This window comes from Rattus rattus, chromosome X (genome assembly GCF_011064425.1).
Source record: "Rattus rattus isolate New Zealand chromosome X, Rrattus_CSIRO_v1, whole genome shotgun sequence".
Lineage (NCBI taxonomy): Eukaryota > Metazoa > Chordata > Mammalia > Rodentia > Muridae > Rattus > Rattus rattus.
This window is the reverse complement of record NC_046172.1, coordinates 105,239,139-105,264,298: the sequence shown is the minus strand read 5'-3', so window position 1 is coordinate 105,264,298 and position 25,160 is coordinate 105,239,139. Positions and strand designations below refer to the sequence as shown.

The following is a 25,160-nucleotide window of genomic DNA, read 5'->3' as shown; positions in this document are numbered from 1 at the left end:
TTGCAATAAAAAGAAGACTCAGTGGTTTCAAAATTAAAGGAGCACATGATATTTGGAGGGATAGTGATGGTTATAGATGGGTGTACTGGGGATGAATTGGAGGGAAAGGAATAGGGAATGAGATGGATTTTATCTTTTCAATTTTAAATCTAAAATTTCACCTTTATTACAGAACAACAAAAAGGCCTATGGAACCCACTTGTAAGCCTGTATCACTTTTTGTTTGGACCACAAGACAGTATTTAAATAAATTCATTCATGTACGCAGAGTTATTTTAAGGCTAGGTCACATGAGATAGTGATGATTACCTGATAAATATTCTCTATTAAGAAATTTGATTAAATTTCAGGACATCCAACACAACATTCTCTCTCTCTCTCTCTCTCTCTCTCTATTTCTCTCTCTCTCTCTCTCTCTCTCTCTCTCTCTCACACACACACACACACACACACACACACACACACACATACACACTCACACACACACAAACACACACACAGAGTATAAAGTTTTAGGGTAGAAAGAGAAAATTGTTTGCAATCATAAAATATACACTGAGATGATCATCCATTACTGAAAGTGAATTCAAATTAATAAACTGATTCATTGTTGTGTTTTACATGTAAGATTGTTTTGATTTATTTCACAAGAGAAAACAGTAATAATGATGATGGAATTTCAGAGTACTGATATACCATTAAGTACATCTCTGATAATATTATTAATGTTAAATAGCACTGTGAGAAAGGAAATGTGAATAGTCGACTAGGCTATGGCTTGATTTAATTTCTAACTAAAATGTTAGTGTTTTTGTTGTAAGCAAGGGTGCATCGAAACCAGTGAACTGGAAAACTCCATTGGTAGAACAAAAGGAATATAAGGAAACAAACTGCCAAGGCTACCACTTGGGAGAGGGGAAAGTAGAGAAGCAAAATGTTAGAAAAGCAAGTGGATTTCATATGACTGTTAGCAGGTTTGAGATCTTTGACCAGAAACTAGATGTCCTTTCCATAGGTAGTGGGAATTTGGGCGAATATTAAGGAAGACAAAGATTATTATTAGTAAACAAAATCTCATATTTAGGCTTACTTTTATGAAATTGTAATCAGTTCTCTCACTGTGGGTAGGGGAGTTACTCACTTTGGACATAATATCTGTCATTTTTAACAGGTTCAGATAAATGGAAAATGAGGAATCTCGAAACTTCCCTAACCTAAAGAAAGAGATGCCCATGAACGTACAAGAAGCCAACAGAACTCCAAGTAGAATCGATCAGAAAAGAAGTTGCATCACATAATAGTCAAAACACCAAATGCCCAAAACAAAGAAAGAATATTAAAAGTAGTAAGGGAAAAAGGTCAAGTAACATACAAAAGCAGGTCCATAAGAATTACACCAGACTTCTCAACAGGAAAAATGAAAGCCAGAACATCTTGGGCAGATGTCATACAAACACTAAGTGAAGATAACTGCCAGCCCAGGCTATTATATCCAGCAAAACTCTCAGTTAATATAGACGGAGAAACTAAGACATTTCATGACAAAATTTACACAATATTTTTTCACAAATCCAGCCCTACAAAGGATAATAGATGGGAAACTCCAACACAAAGAAGGAAAATATACCCTAGGAAAATCAAGAAAGTAATCCCCTTTCAAAAAACCCAAAATAAGATAGACACAAAAGCATAATTCCACTTCTAAAAACAAAAATAACAGGAAATAATAGTCATTGGTCCTTAATATTTCTCAACATCAATGGACTCAATTCCCCAATAAAAAGACATAGACTAACAGACCGGATACATAAAGAGGACCCAGCATTTTGCTACATACAAAAAATGCACCTCACGGACAAAGGTAATACCCCAGAATAAAAGGCAGGAAAATTTTTTCCAAGCAAATTGTCCAAAGAAGCAAGCTGGAGAAGTCATTCTAATATCAAATAAAATTGACTTTCAACCAAAATTATCAAAAACGTTAAGGAAGGACATATGATAATTGTCAAACGAAAAATCTGTAAAGATGAACTCTCAATTCTGAACATCTATGCTCCAAATGCGAAGTTAACCACATTCATAACAGAAACTTTAGTTAAGCTCAAAGCATACACTGCACCACACGCAATAATAGTGGGAGACTTCAACATGCCACTCTTATTGCTGGACAGATCATGGATACAAAAACTAAACAGAGACAGAGTAGAACTAACAAAATTTATGAAGCAAATGGATTTAACAGATATCTATAGGATATCTATAGAACACTTCATCCTAAAATAAAATATACCTTCTTCTCAGCACATCATGGTACCTTCTAAACAAATGACTATATAGTTAGTCACAAAATGGGCTTCAACATATAAGACCATTAAAAGATGCATCTTATCAGATCACCATAGAATAATGCTGATCTTCAATAACAACAAAAAGAACAGAAAGCCCACATATACTCGGAAGGTGAACAACGCTCTACTCAATGATAACTTGGTCAAGGAAGAAATAACGAAAAAATTAGACATTTCAGAACTTAATGAAAATGAAGCCACAACATATCCAAACTCGTGGGGTACAATGAAAGCAGTGCTAAGAGGAAAACAAATAGCTCTGAATACCTCCAAAAAGAAACTGGAAAGAGCATACACTAGCAGCTTGAAAGCACACCTGAAAGCTCTAGAATAACAAGAAGGAAATATACCCAAGAGGAATATAAGGCAGGAAATAATCAAAGTCAGGGCTGAAATCAACCAATTAGAGATAGAAAAATACAATCAACAAAACCAGGAGATGGTTCTTTGAGGAAATTAACAAGCAAGATAGATTATCCCTTAGCCAGTCTAACCAGAGGGCACAGAGACACTATCAAAATTAACAAAATCAGAAATGAAAAGGAAACATAACAACAAAAGCTGAGGAAATTAAAAAAAATTAACAGGTTCTACTACAAAGCCTATACTCAACCACACTGGAAAATATGGAGGAAATGAACAATTTTGTAGACAGATACCAGGTACCAAAGCTTAAGCAGGATCAGATAAACCATCTAAACAGTCCCATAAAATCTAAAGAAATGGAATCAGTCATTAAAATTCCCCAACCAACCAAAACAAAACAAAACAAAATAAAAACAAACAAACAAAAAACAACCCAGGACCAGATGCGTTTACTGCATAACACTATCAGACCTTCAAGGAAGGCTTAATATCAGTACTCTTCAAATTAACCCACAAAATAAAAACAGAAGGAACATAACCCAAATTGTTCTTTGAAGCCACAATTATTCTTATACCTAAACCATACAAAGACCGTACAAGGAAAGATAACTTCAGACCAATATCCCTCATGAATATCAATGCAAAAATACTCAATAAAATTCATGCAAACCAAATCCAAGAACAAATCAAGATGATTGTTCAAGATGACCGTTCAACATGATCAAGTAAGCTTCATCCTAGGGATGCAGGGATGGTTCAATATATAGAAATCCAACAATGTAATCCACTATATAAACAAACTCAAAGAAAAAAAAACCACATAGTCATCTCAGTGGATGCTGAGAAAGTATTTGACAAAATTCAATACCCTTTATGATAAAAAGTCTTGGAAAGATCAGGAATTCACAGCCCATACACAAACACATCAAAAGCAATGTACAAATGTAGTCAACATCAACTAAATGGAGAGAAACTTGAAGCAATCCTACTAAAATCAGGGTCTAGATACGATGCTGCCTATTCTCTCCCTACCTATTCAATACAGTACTTGGAATTCTAGTCAGAGAAATTAGACAACAAAAAGAGATCAAAGTGATACAAATTGGGAAGGAAGAAGTCAAAATATCACTATTTGCATATACATGATAGTATAATTAGGTGACCCCAAAAATTCTACCAGAGAACTCCTACAGCTGATAAACAACTTTAGCAAAGTGGCTGGATATAAAATTAACTCAAACAAATGAGAATCCTTCCTCTACTAAAAGGATAAACAGGCTGAGAAAGAAAATAGGGAAATGACATAGTTCATAATAGTCACAAATAACATAAACTACTTTGGTGTGACTCTTACCAAGCAAGTGAAAGATCTCTATGACAAGAATGTCAAGTCTCCTTAAGAAAGAAATCAAAGATCTCAGAAGAGGAAAGATCTCCCATGCTCATTGATTGGCAGGGTTAGTATGGTAAAAATGGCCATCTTTCTGAACACACTCTACAGATTCAATGCAATTCCCATCAAAATTCCAACTCAATTCTTCATAGAGTTAAAAAGAGCAATTCACAAATTCCTTTAAAATAACAAAAGCCCAGGATAGCAAAAATTATTCTCAACCATAAAAGAACTTCTGTGGGAATCACCATCCCTGACCTCAAGACATATTACAGAGCAGTCATGATAAAAACTGCATGGTATTGATACAGAAATAGGATATTAGATCAATGAATTAGAAGAAGTAAAGACCAAGGAATGAACACACACCATTTATGGTCAATTGGTTTTTGACAAAGGAGCTAAAACCATCCAGTGGAAAAAGACAACATCTCGAACAAATGATGCAAGTTCAACTGGAGGTCAGCATGTAGAAAAATGCAAATTGACCCATTCTTATATCAGTGTGGAAAGCTCAAGTCCAAGTGGATCAAGGACCTCTACATAAAATCAGACACACTGAAACTAAGAGTAAGTGGGGAAGAACCTCAAACACATAGGCACAGGGGAAATTTTTCTCAAAAGAACACCAATGGTTTATGTTCTAAAATAAATAATTTACAATGGAACCTCATAAAATTGCAAAACTTCTGTAAGTCAAAGGACACTTTTCTTGGACAAAACAGCAACCATGAGATTGGGAAAAGATCTTTACCAATCCTCCAGCTGAAAGAGGGCTAATATCTAATATATACAAAGAACTCAAGAAGGTAGACTCCACAGAATCAAATAATTCTATCAAAATTGGGTTACAGAGCTAAACAAGGAATTCTCAACTGAGGAATATTGAATGGCCAAGAAGCACCTTAAAAAAATGTTCAACATCCTTAGTCATCAGGGAAATGCAAATCAAAACAACCCTGAGATTCCACCTCACACCAGTCAGAATGGCCAAGATCAAATACTCAGGTGACTGCAGATGCTGGTAAGGATGTGGAGCAAGAGGAACACTCTTCCATTGTTGGTGGGACTGAAAGCTGGTGCAACCACTCTGGAAATCATTCTGGAGGTTCCTCAGAATATTGGATACAGTACTGCCTGAGAATGCAGCTATGCTACTCCTGGGCATATACCCATATGACGCTCCAACATGCAACAAGGACACATGGACCACTATGTTCATAGCAACCTTACTTATAATAGCCAGAAGCTGGAAAGAACCTAGATGTCCTTTAACAGAGGAATGGATACAGAAAATATAGTGTATTTACACAATGGATTACTACTCAGCTATTAAAAACAATGACTTCATGAAATTCGTACACAAATGGATGGAACTAAAAAATATCTTGTGTTAGGTAATCTTGTTACAAAAGAACACACATGGTATGCACGCTCTGATAACTGAATATCAGCTCAAAAGCTTGGACTGTCCAAGATACAATTCACAGACCATATGAGGCTCAAAAGGATGGGAGAACAAAATGTAGATGCTACAGTCTTTCTTAAAAGAGAGAACAAAATATTCTTGGGAGGAAATACAGGGACAACGATTGGAACAGGGACTGAAAGTGGGTCATCCAGAGACTGTCCCATCTGGGGATCCATCCCTTCTGCAGCCAACAAGCCCAGTGTTATGTGGGCTGGAGAGATGGCTCGGTGGTTAAGAGCACTGACTGCTCTTCCAGAGGTCCTGAGTTCAAATCCCAGCTACCACATGGTGGCTCACAACCATCTGTAATGGGATCTGATGCCCTCTTCTGGTATGCCTGAAGACAGCTACAGTATACTCATGTACATTAAATAAATAATATTTAAAAAAGAACATGTTATGTAAGTGAATAAAATTAATCTGTATATATTGGTCCTTGGATTGTTTATTTTTCAGATTCTTTTATTCTTTAGCTTAAGAGCCTTTTGTCAATAAACCACACCCACCTATTTTAATTAAAACTTCAAATAAGTAAACTCTTGAGGTATTTAGTCAGCCTATTTTGCACACCTATGAAATTGTACTTTTGTTAGCCATAGATAACATAAATCCTAGAGGTAAAAGGTCCAAGTACACCACTACCTTTCAGGGTTTGTTGACACAGAAATTTGCTGAACTACTCCTGAGAGGCATTACTTGTTCATGTGAGCAATGTTTTTCCCTTGAAATTGCCCTTTCCTTTTTCTCTTCTTTATGGTGTTAGGACACTACAGCCGTTTTGAAGTCTCACGGTGGAAGGAACTTCCCATACATTCAAGTTTATTAACCAGGTGTTAACAAAATATCACATTAGTCTACAAGCATTGTGTGAGGGAATTTCAAAACCAGTGAAAAATGTATAGAAATTATGTTATAAATGATAAAACAAAATGTAGATTAATAAACCCTACACTATAATGAAACTATTGTAAATCAAAATAGTATAACATAGGAAAAGAACGACCAAGACTTTTAGAAAAAAATGAATATACTTATGAAAGAATGAAAATTGCTAGGAAAAGATATGAGGTGTTCATAATATTCCCTTAGTTTGAGCTATTGAAATAATAATGTACTATGAACAATATGATGCCAGAAAATGGTAAAACCAAACAGCACTCAGAAAAATTTTAGGTAAATATTTATACATAAAATTTTTCATCATTGTTATATTATTCCAAAATAATGGATTTATTCCATTATTGAACTAGAACTACAAATGAGAATTGCTTTGAATTGTTATTACAAATCTAGCTTTTCCCAAAGATATAAGGACCATAAGGTGTAAAGAGGTATACTTTGCAAATCTTCCATGACCAGACAACCTCTTTATCAAAAAGTTGCAGGATATGAAAAAGAGGTCATTTCTTTTCCTCATTTCATAACAATTACATAACTATAATATATGAAATCTATAAATCTCATACAATAAAGTACAGTGATAGGCAAACCTTGGTTACATGTATATAAAACTTCTGAACATTTTATAATGTATTTTAAAATTGCAATCCTAGTACAATATATTTCAGAAACTACATGTAGTTCAATACTAGTCAACCAAGTGATAAAACTAAGAGATTAAACAAGTAAAATAAAATAGCATTTTTGATACATATAAATATACTTATCATGAAATCCTAGATGTTATCAAAGGATATGAAGATATGAAAAGAGTCAATGAGCATAAATTTACAGTTAAATAGAAGTGAGATATTCTAATTTGTGTTTTGATAAGGTGAGTATAGATGACAATATTACAGTATAAATGTAAAAACTAAAGAAAAAGGATTTGGAGAGTTCTTACTCTAGCAAAAAATAAATGATTTAGAAGAAATATGTGTTTAATTTGAAATGAATGTTGTATTACACTGTGTTGTAAGTATTGGGTAAAATGTTCAAAGGTTTCCTCATGGATATTTTATTAATTTTGTTTATATTATTATGTATATAATTGCTTTTAAACATAAGATAAGAATAATGAACCCACACACTTATGGCCACTTGATATTTGACAAAAACCTAAAACGATCAATGGAAAAAAGACAGCATTTTCAACAAATGGTGCTAGTTCAACTGAAGGTTAGCATGTAGAAGAATGCAAATTGACCCATTCTTATCTCCTTGTACAAAGCTCAAGTCCAAGTGGATCAAAGACTCCACATAAAACCAGATTCACTGAAACTAATAGAAGAGAAAGTAGGTAGGGAAGAGCCTCAAATAACTAGGATACAACCATACATATCATAAGAAATGTAACAACAGAAAGGCCGAAGTGTGGCAGCTTGAATCTCACATAGAAGGTGAAATGAAATAATCCCAGGTGGTAGAGGGAGGGTGGGACCTGGGTGGAAGAGGGGAGGGGAGGGGAAAAGGAGAACATGATCAGATGCGGGGCGGGCGGGGGGGAGCCTGGGGGGGTGGCTCGACGAGGAGGAGGAGAAGCCCAAAGGGGCCAAGAGAATGAATGGAAATAAGCAGTCCCAGGCAGTGGGAGGTGGCGGGACCCTCTAGAAAGTACCAGAGACCCTGGAGGTGAGACACTCTCAGGACTCATTGGGGGTGACCTTACCCAAATTGCCCAAAAACGGGGAGAGTAAACTTAAAGTGCCCACCTTCAGTAGACAGGGCCTCAAGTAAAGAGACAGAGTTACTAACCCACAGTCAAAATTCCTGACCCAGAATTGTTTCTGTCTAAAAGAATCACACAGATGAAAATGGAGAAGAGACTGAAGGGAAGGTGGTCCAATAACTGGCCCAACTTGGGATCCATCTCATGGCGGGGGGGGGGGACACTAAACCCTAACACTACTATGCTAAAATATGCTTGCAGACAGGAGCCTGGCATGTCTGTCCTCTGAGAGGCTCTAAAAGCAGCTGACAGAGACAGAGGCAGATACTTAGACCCAACCACTCAACCGAAGCCATAGATTCTTATGTTTGAATTAGGGAAAGAACTGAGGAAGCTGAAAGGGGGAGCAACCCCATAGAAAGACCAGCAGTCTCAACAAATCCAGACCACACAGAGGTCCCAGAGACTCAGCCACCAAGTAGGAGCATACGCAGGCTGGACTGAGGTTTCTGGCACATATGTAGGAGAACTCTGTCTTGTCTGGCCTCAGTGGGAGAAGATGAGCTTAATCCTGGAGAGACTTCAGGTCCCAGGGAATGGGGAGGCCTAGTGTGTCAGAGAGGCAAGATGGGGAGGAATGGGATGAGGAACTGTGGGAAGGGAGACAAGTGTGTGTGTGTGGGGGGCGGGGGGGCATCTGGAAAGTAAATAGATAAAATAATTTAACAATAATTTTTTCATGTTCTTTTTACTCATGTATCTTATTTGTATGCGCTTTTGTTCAGGCTAATTTAATGTCAACTTGATACAAGGTAGAGTCATATGAGAGGAGATGATATCGATTGAGAAAATGACTCCATATAATTCCGCAGTAGCCATTAAATTGCACTCCAACATGGCGTTAGCATCTGTAACTCCTGCCCCCAGGTTCTTGCCCTGTATGAGCTCCTTCCTCTACCTCTATAATGGACTAAAATGTGAGCATGTATGTAAATCAAACAAACTCTGCCCTCCCCAATTTGCTATTGGTCAATCATGGTGTTTCATTACAGCAATAGTAACTCTAACATAGGCATTGAATTATTTATCCAGCTGGACCTAGACATTTACATGTAATTTTAATTCATTTATTTCTTTTTCCTACGTAACATGAAGAAATTTTTACTATATACTTACTTATAATAAGCTTTTGAAGGCAGTAGCTAAAATTAGTTGCTTCTATTCAAATTATTTTGATAATTATCATTTAAATATATTGGATCTGTGAAAATCTTGTATTTATTTTGATGCAAACTTTTTAAATGAAGTTAAAGTCAGGTTATATGTAAATTTGACAAGCTGATATTAAGACAATATTGAATCTTTGTTTTATACAATTATGCTTGTATTAATCTTAGCATTCATTATTTTTAATTATCTAACAAAAATGTAAATATAATTCTTCCAAATAGTACTTATGGATCTCTTATTGGATTTGTTAGTATTTGTTAACATTCACCTTAGACTTCTTTTTGGTTCTTCATAAAGCAAATTTATTTCTGCAGAGGAGGTGTCATATATTTACATCCAGGGAAGCAGCAGAAAGAAACTTCCCCTCTCAGAACTGGGTCCCTGTGTCCTCAACCATCTTTACTGGGGACCAAAGAAGTTGGAATCATGAAGAGTCAAACTAGTTACCAGCTGTTCAAAGTTACCCAAGCTCCAAGGTGGACATGACAGCTTTTCAAGGCCAAGAGACCTGCTGTGACATGGGAACTCATTGAAGGTGAGCAAACTATAGGTCTGATACTGGGGCAGCTGAAGCGTGGCTTGGTGCCATGTGACATCCTTTGCTACCTGCTGGTTTTCCTTAGCTACCTGCTGTTTGCCAGAAAGGAACTAGGCATCTTGACAGCAGCCTCTCAGGCAGAGAAGCTGCACAGATAGCACATGAACATCCCTAGCACCCTACACCCCCACCCCCAAAGTCATCAAAATGTTACTGCAGAGCTGCTTCACCCAGCACATGGGCCTGCACCTCCAGAAGTTGTATAATCAGACTCTGGTTGGTCATAGGATGGCAGAAAACTTCTTGGTTGTCTGGCACTGGTCAGAGGTCACTCACATCAATGGCCCCTGGGGAGAGGTAGGCAGAGAAGGCCTCTGAACAGTGGACAGTTTCTGGTGGGCTCCATAGATCTAGTACATGAGTCTGGACATTAGCAGGGTTTTAAATAAACCTACATGGGCCTTCAGGGCATCGTTTCCCCTGTTGTTCCTGGAGCAGACACTTATATATTTCTTAATACCTTATATATTTCCTAATGCTATACTATTTTGAATTTCAGTTGGTTTTAATATTTTGCACACATGTATAAAACAACTATTGTTTTTCTGAAAATAATAACCTAAGGGCAGCCAAGTTGTTTATTAGTTTTAATATTTGGTATGAATATATACCTAGAATTAATTAATTAACTTAATTAATTGATTTTAGATCCCTATCAAAAAATCCACTCTCTCATCTCCTCCCAGTTTCTCCTGCTAGCAGACCAGTTAGGCAAAAGGAATCAAAAGGTACCCAAGAGTCAGAGACAGCCCCTGCTCCTAGAGGACCTACTTGAAGACCAACCTGGACATCTGTTACATATTTTAGGGGGATGAGGTCCAACCATACGTAATCCTTGGTTTGTAGTTCAGTCTCTGTGAGCCCCTATGGTCCCAGGTTACTTGACTCTGTAGGTTTTCTTTGGTGTTGTAGACCATTCTGGCTCCTTCAATTCTTCCTCCCTCTCTTCTACAGGATTTCCCAGGTTTGGCTGAGGGTCTCTGTATTCATTTCCATCAGTTGCTGGATGAAGCCTCTCAGAGGATAGTTATGCTAGCCTTCTGTCTGTGAGCATAACAGAACATGATTAATATTGTCAGGGTTTGGCTGTCTCTCAAGTTGGGCCAGACATTGATTGGCCTTTCCCTTAATTTCTTCTCCATCTTTATCCTTGGACATCTTGTAGATATGGCAAATTATGGGTTTAAGTTTTTGTGGGTTGGTTGTTGTCCCCATCCCTCCATTGGAAGTCTTGCCTGGTTACAGAAGGTGACCATTTCAGATTCCATAACCACTGTTGCTAGGAGTCTCATGGATTCCTGGGAGTTTCACTTGTCTAAGGATTCTGGATCGTCCTGCCAATTTCAGTTTTCTCTCCTTCAGTCTTCCCCACATTTAGTCACTTCTGTTCCTTTCCACATCCCCTCTCCTACTCTCCATCTACCTCTGATATCTATTTTATTTCCCTTCTGAGTGAGGGTCAAGCATCCTCGCTTAGACCCTCCTTGTTACTTAGCTTCATTAGATCTGTAGAGTATAGCATGGTTATTCTGTGTTTTATGGCTAAATATCCATTTATAAGTGAGTATATGCCATGCGTGCTTTCTGGGACTAGATTACCTCACTCTGGTTGATATGTTCTAGTTCCATTCATTTGCCTGCAAATTTCATGTTGTCCTTGTTTTTAATACCTGAGTAAAATTTCATTGTGTAAAAGTACCACATTTTCTTTATCTATTCTTGGGTTGAGTGGTATCTGAATTATTTCCAGTTTCTAACTATTATGAATAAAGGTACTATAAGTATAGTTGAACAAGTATCACTGTAAGGACATTGGAACATCTTTTACATATATGCACAGGAGTAGTATAGCTGGGTCTTGAGGTAGAACTATTTCTGATTTTCTGAGATTCAACCCGATTGATTTCCAGAATGGTTGTACAAGTTTGCCCACCCACCAGCAATGTAGGAGTTTTCCCCTTGCTCCACATCCTTACCAGCATGTTCTGTCCCTGGAAAATTTGGTACTAGTGATTCTGTCTGGTATAAGATAGAATCTCAGAGTTGTTTTGATTTGCCTTTCTCTGATGACTGAGGATAGTGATAATTTATTTTTATTTATTTTTCTTTACTTATTTTTTCAAGTCTCCTGCCTGATGTTCTAACCTGTAGCAGGAAATTTTGTTTGTAAGAACAGGCTGCCTATGTGATTCTTGTCTGTTTTATGTCTGCTATTTTTTTTTTTTATCAAGACAGCTACTTTCTGGGAGAGTCGAGCAGGCAGAAGGCCAGGATTAGGGTGCTGTTACAGAGAGAGAGATATAAAGGAGATTCAATTGGACATATCCAGTAGCAGAATTACAGGAATGCTCATAGATCCCAAAGAAGAAGACCTAACAGGGTCACCGGGATAAGGCTTTCAGTATACAGATTTTATTGTTTTGGTATGTGCCTTGTATTTCTGATTTCACCAAGATTGTTAACATGAAATGAAAATGTATTGGATATTTTCCAAAGGCCTTTATTAAGCATCTAATGAAATGATCATGCATTCTTTTTCTTTCAGTTTATTTATATGTTGAACCATTGATGGCTTTCATATTTTCAACCACTCCTGAATCCCTGGAATGGAACTTAATTGATTATAGTGGATAATGTTTTTGATGTGTTCCTGGACTCTAATTGTGAGTATTTTCTAATAAATGCTCATAAGAAAAATCAGCCTGAAATTCTCTTTCTTCGTTGAGTCTCTGAGTGGGTTTGGTATCCCCTTGTCTGTGGCCTCATAAAATGAGTTTGGCAACAGTCCTTCTGTTTCTATTTTATGGAATAGTTTGAGGACTATTGGTACTAGGTTTTCTTTGGAAGTCTGGTAGAATTCTGTGCTAAAACAGTCTGACCAAGGGCTTTTATTGGTGTGAGAATCTGGTTGGGTGGGTGTTTTTTCTCTAAGGATTATAGGTCTGTTTAAATTGTTTACCTGATCTTGATTTTAATTTGGTAAATGCATCTATCAGCAAAATAGTCCATTTCATTTAGATTTTCCAATTTTCTAGAGTATAGGTTTTTGAAGACCTAATGCATCTTTGGATTTCCTTGGTGTCTATTGTTATGACCCCCTTTCTCTTTCTGATTTTGTTAATATTAGAGTTCGGTCTCTCTTGGTTTTAATTAGTTTTGCTAAACATTTTTCTAACTTGTTGATTTTTTTTCAAAGAACCAACTTTCAGTTTTGTTGATTTTTTTGTGTTGTTCATTGTTTCTAATTTATTGATCAGAAACCTGAGTTTATTTCCTGCTACCTACTCTTCTTGGGTATATTTTCTTCTTTTTGTTCTAGAGCATTTAGTTGTGCTGTTAAGTTGACAGTATGATATCATGTCAATTTCTTCATGAAGGCAGCTAGTGCTATGTACTTTTCTCTTTAAACTGCTTTATTTGTGTCCAATACGTTTGAGAATTGTGATGGTTTATATATGTTTGGTCCAGTGAGTGGCATTATTAGGAGGTGTGGCTTTGTTGGAGTAGGTGTGACCTTTTTGGAGTAGGTTTGTCACTGTGGGCATGAACTTTAAGACTCTTTTCCTAGCTGCCTTGAAGTCAGTCTGCTGTTTGCCTTCAGATGAAGATGTAGAACCCTCAGCTCCTCCTGCACCATGCCTGCCTGGATGCTGCCATGCTCCCACCTTGATGATAATGGACTGAACCTCTGAACCTGTAAGCCAGCCCCAGTTAAATGTTGTCCTTATAAGAGCTGCCTTGGTCATGGAATCTGTTCACAGCAGTAAAAATCCCAACTAAGAAAGAACTTGGTACTAGGGACTGAGGTACTGCTCTGATAGGACTGAAAATGTTTTTGTCTGGAAGAATGTGTGTTATGGAACGTTGGGTTTGGAATGTACTAGAATGCTATATTTGGGGCTTAATGGGCCACATTAGGAATATGGAAGACTTTGTTACTGAAAATTATTTGAATTGTGGGGAGCTAGTTCAAGATGTTTCAGAGGAGATGACTTTTAAAATGTGATTATTTTAAGAGATTATTTAGAGATTACTTTTGTGATATTTTGATGAAGAATGTGACCGATTTTGCCATTGTCCAAAGAGTCTGCCTGAGGCTAAGGTGAACAAATTTAGATTAATTGCTTTGATAAACGAAATCTCAAAATAGCCTCGTATAAATTTCATTGTTTGGTTACTAAAGTTCTCTCTTATGAGGAGCATTGAAGTGAAAAAGGAACAAGCTAAGAAAAGAAAAAATAATGAATTTGTATGGTTCAAGTAATAATAAAGGGGCACCAGGATGTAAAGTGGAGCTGAATCCTGTGTTCCAGGATATAAAGACATTAAGGGAGCTGTGATCTGAGGGCAATATTCCACACAGCTAAGCTTATTTTTGTGATTGCAGTTGAATGAGCAATAGTTTGGACTTTTAATCTGGAATAAATCACAATCCAGAAATGGAGGGCACACTTGTAATCCAGATCTTGAAGTTGGAAAACACAGGCTTCTGATTTGGATCTTGAGGAATAGTGGCCATGAGAAGCTTAAGTCCAGACATGGTGATATATACTTTTAATCCCAGGAGATAAAACCAAGCAGATCTCTGAGTTCTAGGCCAGTCTGGGACAGAGAAAGTTCTAGATAAAGAAAAGCTTAAATCCAGGCATGGAGATACACACATTTAATCACAGCATTCAAGATCTCTGAGTTCAAGGTCAATCTTCAGCACCAGCTAACTAAAACCACAAAATCTTCACAATCAAAAGAGCAGTGGCCATGATAAGAGTCTTTAATCTTTGCTCTGAAATTTCACAAACTAGGTCTTCATTTTATGTGCTGTTCTCAGCATTATCTTCCAACATTCTACAATACATGCCATAGAGCTCTTATCATCCCAATGGCTCTTCTAACCCAAAGGTCCAAAGTTTTTCCATAGTCCTCCACCAAACATGGTCAAGTTGTCACAAGAATGCCCCACTATGCTGGTATCAATTTGTCTTAGTCAGGGTTTCTATTCTTGTACAAAACATCATCACCAAGATGCGAGTTTGGGAGTAAAGTATTTATTCAGCTTATACTTCCACACTGCTGTTCATCACCAAATGAAGTCAGGACTGGAACCCAAGCAGGCCAGGAAACAGGAGCTGATGTAGAGGATCTGGAGGGATGTTACTTACTGGCTTGTTCAGCTTCCTTTCTTATAGAACCCAGGACTACCAGCCCCAGGGATGGCACCACCCACAATGGGCCCTCTTACCTTTGATCACTAATTAAGAAAATGCCTTACAGCTGGATCTCCTGGAGGCATTTCTTCAAGGGATGCTCCTTTCTCTGTGATAGCTCCAGCTTGTGTCAAGTTGATCTACAAAATAAGCCATACATCATCTTAGTGGATTTTTTTCCTTTGATGAGTATGACATGTCATTCCCATCTCTTTTAATTAATTTTTGTTGAATTCTATTTTATTAGATATTAAATTAGCTACACAAGCTTGTTTATTGGGTCCCTTTCCTTGGAAAATTTCACCAGTCCCTTACTACTGTTGATTCTGAGGTGTGTTTCACATATGCAATAGAATGATGGATCCTATTTTCACGTCCATTCTTTTAGCCTGAGTTAGGGAATTGAGTCCATTGATGTTTAAACAGATTAAAAATCAAAGATAGTTATTTCCTGTTTTTATGGTATTGGTAATGATTGTGTGTGTGTGTGTGTGTGTGTGTATTTATGCTTTCCTTTTTTGGTTTTACTGATATAGAAGTATTTATTTCCTTGCATCCATGGATGGAGTTAAAATTCTTGGATTGAAGTTTTCCTTCCAATATTTTTTTTCTAGTGCTGGACTTTTGGATAGATATGTTTTAAATTTGGATTAGCATGGAATATCTTGTTTTCCCCATCTAAATGATTGAGAGTTTTATGGGTATAGTAGTTTGGGCTGGCATCTGTGGTCTCTTAAGGTCTGTAAGACATCTTTCCAGACTTTTAGTGTCTCTGTTGAGAAGTCTGGCATAATTCTGATAGATCTGCTGTTATCTGTTACTAGGCCCTTTTCCCTTGCATCTTTTAATATTCTTTCTTTCTTCTGTATATTTATTGTTTAGATTTTTCTGGTCCAATCTATTTGATACACTGTAAACTTCTTGTATGTTTATACTCATGTGTAGGGAGCAGCGCGGCAAAACAAAGATGGCGTCGACAGCCAGCCCCGTGTGAATGTAAACAACTTACCGCGCATGCTCAGGCTTGTCCCCTTGTCAGGGCAGCTGTATGATCTGGCGCCCTCCTGTGGTGAACAGTAGTACTGCACGTGCGCAGGTTTTGCACCTGGTGTCAGTTGGCCAGTAATATGCTAATGAGGGAATGGTACCATGCTGGTGAGGTGATTCGTTCTCTGCCAATCCCTGGAGGACAAGTAGTGGGGTGATAGTGGGGTGATAGTGGGGTGATAGTGGGGTGACCCATGCCCCACCAATCCCTGAGAGATTATTAGCATACTGTTGTGTATATAAGGCGAGCGACTTTGCCGCTCATGGTCCCCATATCAGCAACGAAGGTGTCCTGCAATAAAGGCTGTTGACAAGGATCCGATGGTGTTGCGTCTTCCTTGCCGGATGAGGTGGGCGTGACACTCATGTCATTTTTAGGTTGGGAAATTTTATTCTTTTTGAAAATATTTTCTGGGCCTTGGAGCTTGGAATCTTCTCCTTCTATTCCTGTCATTCTTAGGTTTGGTCTTTTTTCAGTGTCACATATTTCTTGAGTGTTTTGTGTCAGGATCTCTTTAAATAGAACACTTTTTTTTGATACATGAGTTTCTTCAATTCTATCATCTACACCAGAACTTCTCTCTTCCACTTCCTGTATTCTGTTGGAGATGCTTCATCTGTTGTTCCTGTTCTCTTCCTTAGGTTTTCTATCTCCAGAAGTGGCTCGGTTTGTGTTTTATTTATTGTTTTAATTTCCATTTTCAGCTCATGAGCAGTTTTATTCATTTACTTCACTGGTTTCATTGCATTTTTTGTGTACTTCTTTATGGGATTTATTCATTTTCCCTTTAAAGGACTCTTATCATCTTTGTAAGATTGGATTTAATGTGGTTTGTGTGTGTGCGTGTGTGTGTGTGTGTGTGTTTATGTTTCTGCATTCACGCACTCATACACGTGCTTTGGATCTGTTAGGATATATAAGTCTTGCTGTAGTAGGATAGATGAATTTTGGCACTGCCATTTTGTTTTAGTTGTTGCTGATCATGTTCATATGTTGGCCATTAGCCATATAATTCTGAGTCAGGGCGCAGCTATGGGATGGACAAAGGAGCTTAGAGGATAGCATGTAACTCACAGTTGCTGGGTGTGACCCAGGGTGTCCTAGCAGGCAAGGAATTGAAGGTAGGTGGCTAATTTGAATGTTGCTAGGTCTCACATGCCTCCTTTGAAGGCAGATGGAGCAGTAGCCTCAATGAAGGAGCTCAGAGAACAGAGCACAGCTCACTAATCTGATTCTTATTTTTATTTCTTTTTTCTTATATATTCTAGAGAACATCTCATATGTTAATGTAAGAATTGACATTTGGGGAATATTCATGAAAATCTCCTAATCAAATGTTTACATATATTTTCAGAAGCTATTACTGAGATGTTTAAGAGGTACCATTGAGTGCTCAGTAGGTTCTATTTCACTACCATTTTACTCTCTGCTGCTGTGAGATTAGCTTTCTCAGTGTCCATATATAAGACAATAAAAGTAGTTTTCTTTGTCTACCTTATTTTTATATTTTTATTCAGTTTACTCTTCATGCATGTAATAGTGTAATTGTTATTATAAATTCCCATCTTCTCAAATATTCCTCCTACACATAGTAATTTACATCATTTCTATATGTCTATTTCTCACATTCATAATGTTTCATTACTGTTTATTTTCTGATTTCCTCATTTCCTGATTTTAACTAGAATAACCTGTGTGATCATTGGTTTGTAACTGTCTATTGGAGTTCATTGTATTCTTGAATATATAAAGAATTTAAGACAATGACTGTACGCCAGAATGCATCAATAGTCTATAGTTCATCAAGGAAGGTAGGGCCCATTAAGTATCTCCTAAACCTATCATTGTTGATTAAGTCATTGTAACATTTGCCTTTTGCAGCATCTAAGATTATGACTCCATTGACTGTGCCATGCCTAGTAAATATCATGGCCTTCCCCTATATTCTGGCTTTTGTATTTTTTTCTACACCACTTCTATCATATTAGTTGAGCAACACAGAATATGTTTTCAAGGTCCCGTTTAGAGCTGAGCACTAAATAACTTTCTTAGCTCATTAAACACCCATACATCTCTGCATTCTCTTTCTTTCATTGTTAAGAGAGAGTTCCCTGATTAGGGGTGGGGCTTAGCTTTGTCTACATGTATAAGCACAGATATTTAGAAAGTAGTATGGTGCTATGATGATTATCTCAAGAACAGTAATAAGTCTGTTTATTGGGCTCAAGTTCTCAAGTATTTGTTTTGGACTGGGATTATTGTATCAGGTATGCATTCCTTTTTGTCAAGTGGGACTAAAGTAGAACCCAAAAGCTAATGGTTATCTTTATAACAATCATGCTTCTACTATGCCGGGGGGTCATTTTGTCTGTCAGCTTGGTATTGTAGATTTTAGGGTTCCTTATATGCTATTATATCTCCCTACATAGCCACTATATGCTCTCACATAAAACAGAAATACATACATATAAACAAAAATCTAGATTTTGCATAATAGGCAGAACATGATGAATTATAGTCCAAATTATTTTGCTTTACAGGATCTCTTGTTCCATCCATTTTCTTGCAAATTCCACATTTTTGTTCTTTATTGTTGAATATATATTCTTATGCTTTGCAGTGAGGGGTATGACATAGGCATCCCATTTAGAACTGGGAATTCCTAGGTCTGTTTCTGTCTACACAAACTCATTCCAAACAAAATCTCAGCATGGTAGCCAGATAATAGGTACAAAATCTCACTCATAAGGACGTATTGGTCTTTGAAAGCTGCTGGGGGAAAGAAATATAGCTTTATTTATACACTGGCATCTAGTATATATCCCACATTCCATGGCAAATCTCATGCCTAAGAGTAGTTGACCAACACAAACTGGACTTTATTTGAGAGAGAGAAAGATCTTGGCATTGTGTGGGTATAGAAGTAGAGGACTATCTTGTAGGAATTTAGGGAAGATGATCAGTATGAAGGAAGATGGGGAAGTATGATCAAAATGTGTTCCATGAAATTCTTGAAAATTTATAAATACATTATTTTTAAGTGAGACATGACATATTATCTGTACAGTATCTTTTATGGTATCAGACAGAATAGCTCTTCAGTATTTATTGATGGATTAAATTAAATAAAGCTGGATTACAAAAGCTTGGTTTGTTAAAATAATTGAGAGAGAAATCCATATTTGCCTGTCTCACAGCAGTTACTTAAGCAGTGTCTATAGTTCAGGTGGAGAATCACTTGTGTATGCAGCATCTGAATAAGCTAAATTCTGTGGAAACAGAATGAGTATAGAATGAGTATGACCTCAGAAGATTTTTATTTCAGTCTCTCCAAGGGAATAATTGCTGAGGCATACAGACTCCTTAACACGGAAAAAAATTACTTTCAATATAAATGATTTCCACAGTCACTTCAGCCTCTTAGTTTGCTTGATGTAACTAGAGAAATGGGAATGGTGGCAGCCAGAGTTTTATTGAAACAACTGGCCCCACACACCCACTCATACACACACACACACACACACACACCCACTCATACACACATACACACACACACACACACACACACACACACACCACACAATTTTTGATTGTAAACATGCAGAAATGGTTAGGTATAATGTTATTGGAGGAAATTTTGCTGTAAAACATTTGTTATTTATAAATGCACTATTAAAACTATACATTCAGTATTTATTAAAAGGAACAGGCTGACAAACACTGTAATAAGCTGCAGAGATTTTTAATTATGACCATCACTATTAATTGGTGTCATAGTTACTTTCATTTGTAACAATAATTGTGATTTTTTTAAATGATGGAAACAAGGTCATTCTTTGATCTAATTAACTACAGCAAAATAATACTGAGATGTTGATGAGCTTGCTAGCCAAAATTTCCAGTTATTTATAAATCTAAAATAATTTATGATTTTTGAGAAGCATTGAATTCATTTTTCTCAGACTTCTAACCAGAGAACTAGAAAATAGAGAACAGAAACATGTGGAACGATTTCCACTACAATGACTTTTGAAAATCATCTTGTTTGGTTATTAAAATTATTTCCTCTGTTTAGAAAATATGCATGATTGATGAATTTTATTTTATTAAATATTTCTTTACATAAAATGACTGAATTTTGGGAAATGAAGTATAAAAACATGAAACAACAGCAGGAGATATTTTTAAAATTGTAGAATAAAATATAGAATTGGGATTTTGGGCTGCAGTTATTCAGAAGATACATTTACATATATAATACACTAAACATATACAAGATATAGTTTGAATAACATAATATTCAAATTGAAATTTTTAAAGTACTAGAGCAAGAAATTAAAAAATAATTATAATTAGGAATTAAATGAACACTATAAATTTGATTACTTTACATTATTGTGATTGATAATTCCATTGTTCTCATTCATGCTGCTTCTCTATATAACAATTTTCCAAATAATGAGGTTTATATAAGCTTACATATTTGGACACTTGGTGCCCAGTTGACGGCACTGTTTAGGGAGCTTTAGGGAATATATAGCCTTTTGGAGGAAGTTTATCCCTGGAGGAGAGCTTTGAATGTAAACAGCCTTCCTTTACTTCCCTTTTACTATCTCATACTTGCGATTAAAGATATGATATCTCAGCTTCCTGCTCCTGTTTCTATGTGTGACATGTGCTGCTAGACCTCCCCTTCAAGATGGACTCTTATACTTCTCAAATTGTAATGTTCTGTAAAGTTGCTTTGGTCTTGATAATTTAATCAAAGCAGTAGGTAAAAGGGTATTATAAAAGTCAGTGTGATGGTTAGAATGAAATAGACCCACATAGGCTCATAGGAAGTGGCACTATTAGGAGGTGTGGCCTTGTTGAAATAGGTATGGTCTTTTTGGAGGAAGTATGTTTCTGGTGGTGTGCTTTGAGGTGTTTCGGTAGCTGAACACAGGCTCAGTGTGTCTTTCTCTCTCTCTCTTCCTGCTGATCCAGATATAGACTTTCTCAGTTGTTCTCCAGCACTATGTATTCCTGCATGAAGCCAGGCTTTTTGCCATGACAAGAGTGGACTAAACCTGTGAACCTGTAAGGAAGTCCAAGTTAAATGTTTTCCTTTATAAGAGCCAACTATTAATTTTTATGAATAATTTTTGAAGCTTTTCCCTTGTCACATCAAATCCATACCTTCTGAATTTTGCTAAAACAATCACCCGAATTACTTCTTTTGTTCTCCTGTATTAATTCTCATCTCTGAGGCTTACTGCCTCCATTTGCTGACCTAGGCCTAGTCCTGTTATCTTCTATACTTTGTACAATCACTTCTGACTGAATTTCTATGCTTGGAAAAACGCTGCCTCTGAATTCTATGAACTTACCAGCACTGAAGGTACTAACTGAAGAGGTCCACAGACTCAACTGAATTCAACTGACCTGTACCAAACTGCACTGAATTGAACTGCACTGACTGATCCTGCCCTCCTTTTCTGACTCATTCTGTGCTACTCTTTTCTCTTTCCTGTATGTTCTCATGAGAGTTGGGCATTTCCTATCTCTGATTAATTTTGTCAATTTTTTCTCCGATTAGTCATTTTTGTCTGCTACTCAATTATACATGGCTGCTTGCTTCTACAAGCTAACTTTAACTTCATTGTTTGGGATTGAAGGTGTGTACTAATGACTTCTCTTTATTCAAGCCAGAGGGATAAAAGGTGTATGCTATGGGCTAACACCACAACTAGAAGCAGGTTTTTCCACTGTGCATGATCTTTGGTTCACCATGTGATCAAATATCCTGGAACAAGAATGTGTTCTGTGTTCTATTTCTGGTATAAAAGGATTAGCTGGGCATTTTAGAAAAACAAGAGAAACGGTTTCTATAAAATAGTCCCATTCATAAAATATAATTTGATCACAAGGTATTAGAAACATCAAAGCCCCTTCTGCCTGATCCTTTCTGTTGGGACAGACTGCTAGCTAGTCTGCTCTCTGGAAGAGGCTATATCATGAGGCATAGCAGAGGATCCACTGCATTCAGAGTATTTGGTTAGAACCACACCCCAAAGTCCCACAGCTGCTGCTGGGGACCAGTGCACATGGGGATCCACCGTCCCCCCAAACCTTCCACCCACTGAATACCAAACATCTTCTGCCTGGCCCTTTCTGCTAGGGCAAACTGCTAGCTATTCTGCTCCATTGAAGATGCTATATACTGAGACATAGCAGAGGATCCACTGCAATGAGAACATTTGACATCATATCCTGAGGCATACCAAAAGAACCACTGCACTTAGAGCATTTGATACCACATCCTGAGGAAACCCAGGAGATCTGCTGCACCCAGGAAACCACAACTTGAACACATCCCAGGAGTTTCTCTGTACACAGGGAAACTGGCCAATGGACATGACTGTCTGAAGGCTCTGTGGCATGCAGGACAACTGACTCAAAAGACTAAAATCCTCCCTGGAGTTTGGCTGCACACAAGGAAATGGAAACTACGGTCCATTACCAACCCCCCTGCTTGAGAAAACAGCTTCACACAGCACAACAGTTTGTCCACTCCTCTGAAGGCCCAATAGTCTGAAGTCCTCCCAGAAGATCTACTGCAGCCAAGGCAACAAATCAGCAGCTTCTCTGCCGCTCTGAATATTCTTCAGTTGGAAGGAATCACAGCAGGTCTGCTACAGCCAGGGCCACAGGCCTACCAGGAGACCTGATGCAACCCAGGGACAAAAGAGGCAGACTCCAGATAGGGTCATCCAGACCAGCATACTCTAGGATAACCAGATGGCAAAAGGCAAGCACAAGACCATTAGCGACAGAACCCAGTTCTCCCACAGCAAGCCCTGAATAAACCAACACACCTGAAAATCAGCAAGATGACATACAATCCTATCTCATGAAGATAATAGAGTCCATTAAGGCAGATATAAATAACTCACTGAAAGAAATATAGGAAAACACAGGTAAACAGGTAGAAGCCCTAAAAGAGGAAACAAATAAATACCTTAAAGAAATACAGGAAAACACAAACAGGTGAAGGAATTGTATAAAGCAGTCTAAGACCTAAAATAGGAAGTAGAAACAATAAAGAAAACAAAAATGGAGGCAAACTAGGAAATGGAAAACATAGGAAATTGGTCAGGAATTACAGATGTAGGTATCACCACCAGAATACAAGAGATAGAGAGAGAAAACTCAGGTGTAGAAGATCATGTAGAATTGATTGACACAACTGTCAAAGAAATTTCAAAACATAAAAAAATCCTAACCTCAAACATCCAGGAAATTCAGGACACAATGAAAAGACCAAAGGAGAATGAAGATTCCCAGCACAAAGGACCTGAAAACGTCTTCAACAAAATTATAGAAGAAAACTTCCCCAACCTAAAGAAATAGATGGCCATAAAGATACAAGAAGCCTATAGAACATTTCACCCTAAAACAAAAGAATACACCTTTTTTCAACACCACATGGTACCTTCTAAAAAAATCAAACATATAATTGGTCACAAAACAACCCTCAACCAATACAAGAAGATTGCATGCATCCTATCAGATCACCATGGACTAATGTTGTTCTTCAATAACAGCAAAAGCAACAGAAAGCCCACATACATGTGGAAACTGAACAGCTCTCTACTGAATGATAATTTGTTCAGGGATGAAATAAAGAAATTGAAGACTTCCTGGAATTTAATGAATATATTGACACATCATAACCAAACTTATAGGGCACAATGAAAGCAGTGCTAAGAGGAAAATTCACAGCACAAAGTGCCCTGGTAAAGAAACTGGAGAGATCTTACACTAGAAACTTAACAGCACACCTGAGAGCTCTAGAACAAAGAGAACCAAACTCTTCTAAGAGGAGCAGACAGCAGGTAATAGTCAACTCAAGTCTGCAATCAAACAAATAGAAACAAAGAAAACAGTACAAGAATAAGCAAATCCAAAAGCTGGTTCCTTGAGAAAATCAACAAGATAGATAAACCCCTAGCCAAACTAACCAGAGGGCACAAAGAGAGTATCCAAATTAACAAAATCAGAAATGAAAAGGGAGACATAACAACAGAAATTGAGGAAAATAAAAAAAAAACAAAAAACAAAACATCAGATCCTACTACAAAAGCCTATAGTCAACAGAACTGTAATGTCTGTGAAATTGATGGTATACTCGACAGATACCACAAAACAAAGTTAAATGAAGAGCAGGTAAGCTTTCTAAAGAGGCCCATATCCTATAAGGAAACAGAGGATGTTATTAAAAACCTCCCAACCAATAAGAGCCCAGGACCTGATGGATTTAGTTCAGAAATCTCCCAGACCTTCAAAGAAGACCTGATACCAATAATCCTCATATTATTCCATAAAATAGAAACTGAAGGAACACTACCTAATTCATTCTAGGAATCCATCATTACTCCAATATCTAAACCACACAAAGACCCTACCAAAAAAGAGAACTTCAGACCAATCTCACTTATGAATATTGATGTAAAAATACTCAATAAAATTCTTGTAAACAGAATCCAAAAACACATCAAAACCATCATTCACCACGACCAAGTAAGCTTCATCCCAGGGATGCAAGGTTGGTTCAATATATGAAAATCATTAACATAATCCACTATATAAACAAATTCAAAGAAAAAAATCACATGATCATTTCCTTAGATGCAGACAATTGACAAAATACAATGCCCCTTTATGTTAACAGTATTGGAAAGATCAGGAATTCAAGGCCCATGCTAAACATAATAAAAGCAATTTACTGCAAACCAACAGCCAATACCAAATTAAATTGAGAGATACTTGAAGCAGTCCCACTAAAATTGGGGACAAGACAAGGATACCTACTCTCCCCATATCTATCCAATATAGTACTCGAAGTTTTAGCT

The 25,160-nt window shown here is 37.2% G+C and overlaps 1 pseudogene; it reads right to left on the bottom strand.

The window, feature by feature from the left end:
• Nucleotides 1–9,815: 9,815 nt before the first annotated feature.
• LOC116889346 lies at nt 9,816–10,360 on the bottom strand (annotated as a pseudogene).
• Nucleotides 10,361–25,160: the final 14,800 nt, after the last annotated feature.